At 38.0% G+C, this 3805-nt stretch overlaps 1 pseudogene; it reads right to left on the reverse strand.

Moving 5' to 3' along the window:
* Nucleotides 1–604: 604 nt before the first annotated feature.
* Nucleotides 605–1107, reverse strand: LOC138150896 (NADH dehydrogenase [ubiquinone] 1 alpha subcomplex subunit 13 pseudogene; annotated as a pseudogene).
* Nucleotides 1108–3805: the final 2698 nt, after the last annotated feature.

Here is a 3805-nt window from a genome sequence, read left to right on the forward strand (position 1 = left end):
TCACATATTTTATGATGGGGGTTCCCTTGTGATTAGAACTATTTAATAATGAGTTCCAACTCTGCAGTATGTGGGGAAAGTTGTTCTAGGAGGATCTTGTCTTCATACCCTGGATATGCATGTGAAACTAAGAATTTCAATGCCTTGTGAGGTTTCTTGGAATTATGCCATTTCTGTAACCTGTCTTTTTTGTTTGGTCTTTATATACAGTTCAACTTTATTACAAGAAAATAGCTACTATAATCTTCGCTTGCCCCCAAGACTACGTAAACAAAAATGACCAAATTTCTTTTCCATTGACAGCATTTTTCAATCCTCCTATTTAAGGCTTCCTAGGTTAAAAACTTCTTCTCTTCTATCACTGCTGAGTCCTTTATTCTTCACTCCAGCCTACCTTCAATAGTCATGTAGGGATTTTCTCCCATGAACCCAAAGCAATGTGCCAGGAAGAGGAGTCAGCATATTCTTTGCTCCTCACTGGAATTTCTAGGCCCTCCCCTTGAGACCATTATTTAGCAAACTCTTGACCTTTTGAGTTTCTTTTCATGTAGATTTGTCATCTTATCTAAATTCTGGCATCTGTTACTTATGCATCTCCCAGTCATTTTTTTTTTCCCAAATGAACCTTTAATCTCTCTGAGGGATGGATAGGCCTTGTCACACCTTTAGGTATACCACATGAAGCCATAGTTAGCATGGACCTGTTCCTCATTGGTCCGTAGACTGTACAGCTCACCCAATGTTGGAGGCACCCATTGGGTAGTATGGAAGACAGACTCACCCACCTTCTAGCCAGGAACATCTTTTATGATTATAGCCTCCTCCTCCAGGTTCTCTCTCAACATATGCAGCTTCCTTCGATCCTCCTATGCCTGCAACAGTGGCATCAATGCAATTCGGGCTTCCAAGTCTTCAATCAGCCAGCGTCTTCGTTCTCGGTTCTACTTCATCATGCCCCAGTGACCAAACAACAGTGTCCCAATGCCAATGGCAAACATGCTATAACCTGAGATTCCCGGGCGGGGCAGGTTCTGCTTGTAATCGATGGGACTGTAGCCCCCTGGCAGGGGCATGTCCTGCTTCACCTTGGATGCCGCCATCTTGCCCCCAGTCATTGTTACTACTTTTTCAGGAATTTATTATCATTCTTTCTCTCATTGAAATTTTCCCTATACATCCCTATGTCCTCTCAAACACCCTTGCTTCCTAGTATATCAGTCTTCTCCATACCTATGGTTTTCTCCTTCTCTTCTACTTAGCTACATATACTGTAAGAATGGTCATGTCTTTGATCCTTTCTCACCTGCAATTAATCCTACTTCCAAGATCTAGAAATGCAAAACTCTGTCTGACTACAGTCTTCCATCTTCCCATCTCTCCTTGTGCCTCCCTTCTAAATTTATTTTCTAACCGCAAAATAACTTCCAATTCCCAGATTATTACCCTTACTCTGCCTCATTTCCCTTCTTAAAAAAAGATTTGGACTTATGGTTACCCATTTCAATTTTATACATTCCTCCCTTTGAAATTCTTGCCTTCTTTTTCCACCAGTTTGGTTTCCAACTGTCCCCAACCTCCCACCCCTAACCAGTTAGTGCCAGACTTGGTGAGGACAACTGATCAATTTTAGCCCTACTATACCTCAGAATTTCTGAGTTCAGGAGATCTGTTGGCTTCAACCTCCCTGGTAACAAGGAGCACAGGTATGTGCCACCATGTCTGCTTGATTCCTTTACTAATTCCTTTCTTTCCTAATTCTTTCCTTGTGTCTTTAATCTTCCATCTCTCTCTCTCTCTTTTCTTAAAAGCAATTGGGGTTAAGTAACTTGCCCAAGGTTACACAACCAATTCTTTTTTTGTGTGGGTGTTAAGTATCTGAGGCCGGAACCGATCCTGGGTCCTCCTGACTCTGGGTATGGCGCTCTTATTCCCTGCACCACCTGGCCCCCCCAATCTTCCATGTCTTTAAGGAGCTTACCTGTCACATGAGTCACCTACTCCCCCCCTTTTTTTCTAAACTTCTGGCTGCTTTTCTGTTACCTAAAAATCTCAGAAATCCCAGATCTCTCTGCCTTTAATTATCGCTTAATCTGGCTCTCCCAAGCTTTAATCCAATATATATTTTTCTTTTCTTAGTCAAATACTTAGAAAAATGTGTACAGCAGTATGTCAATTAATTGGGACAAAGCAAAAATAAATATTGGCAGGTACTAAACTTTCAACTTGGTTCATCTTTAAAACCTTTCAATATTAGCACAGTTTTATTTTTCTGTGATAACATGTATTATGCAATTTGACAATAGGTTCATAAGATTTTTGACACATATTCTTTAATTCTTCATCAAGGAATTACACATTAATTTAGATGATAAACATATCTGAAGAATTCATTTTTCAAAGCCTATTAAAAATAACTATAGATTTTCTTTTCTTTAGAAAGCAAATTTTATTGACATCTTTTGTTTGTATAAAACTTATATTTCCCACTGTATATTTCCTTAATACCTCCCAAAGTACCATACACTATAATAAAGCATAAGAAAATTGGAAGAAAGGGAAAAAATGTTCTGCTAGATTAACTGATGAATTAGAAAAATATGGTGCTATTATGTAGTATTCCACACCCCTAGTGCCCACTTCTATAGATAATCAGAAAAAAGGATCATCTCATGTACCTTTTCTGGGGCCAAGATTAGCCATCATAATGCAACATTTAGTTTTGGTTGTTGGTTGTTATTGTTTAGATCTGTTGTCATGATCATTGTGTGTTGTTTTCCTGGTGCCATTTACTTCTTTTGCCACAATTCCTATATTTCCTTTAGTCTCTGTAGTTATCATGTTCACTGTTTTTTAATAAACCAGTAACATTATGGATATGCCACAATTTGTTTAGAGATTCTTCAATCATTATGGCCCATAGATTTAGTGCTGCTTAAATTCCAGGCTATTCATTTATGTTTCTCTTGGAAAAGTTCTTTAGCTTTTGGTGACATGTGACATGGTACAAATTTGTGTTGCAGGATGTCATTTCTTCTTAGGAATTTCTATAGTTCTAGAACAATTCTGTTTCTCGTTATGTAAACATATCTATCAGAGTTCATCATCCCCTTAACAGAGACAAGAATTCAAGGCTCACTGGAAAAAAAAAAACCATCTCTAAAACATCATTTTGAGGGAATATATTACAGTCCAGTGAGAATGCTTAGGCCTTAAAGACTCAACTGGATTTCTCCTAACAACAGTTTTGATATAGCTATGAATAAAAAAATGAGTTTCATCAGCAAAGATTTCATTTTTTTCCAAGCTCATTTCTATAATTAAAGAAAAAAATATTTTGCCCATACATATTTTTACTCAAAATGGTCTTGATGTTCTTCCAACTTTAATAAACCTAGGTCATTCGGGGGAAGAATCAATAACAACCCTGCAAGCTTCTGGGTTCCTCTCAAGATTTTTGTTTATTTTCTAAGGACTAATTAGGCTGCTCAACAGCTATAGTTTGTCAAGTCATATTGATGTTTCCATTTTTGATTACACTTTTTTTCCCACACTTTGATGTGACTGATCCTATTTCACTGTGGGGTTAAGTGATCCTTGAAGTGCTTGACTTCACACCAATAGCCAGTGAGATACACACACACACACGCACACTGGTTGAAGTTTGTTATAAGAAGTACAATTTTTTTTGCTGTTTGTTTGTTTTTGCCTTTTGGAGGGCATTTGGGGTTAAGTAACTTGCCCAAGGTTACACGGCTAGTTTTTTTTTTTTTTGTGTGTGTGGGTGTTAAGTGTCTGAGGCTGGAAC

Source organism: Petaurus breviceps, unplaced genomic scaffold, assembly GCF_028583685.1.
Source record: "Petaurus breviceps papuanus isolate PSGF00001 unplaced genomic scaffold, PetGlider_PUasm1.0 90895, whole genome shotgun sequence".
In the NCBI taxonomy this organism is placed as follows: Eukaryota; Metazoa; Chordata; class Mammalia; order Diprotodontia; family Petauridae; genus Petaurus; species Petaurus breviceps.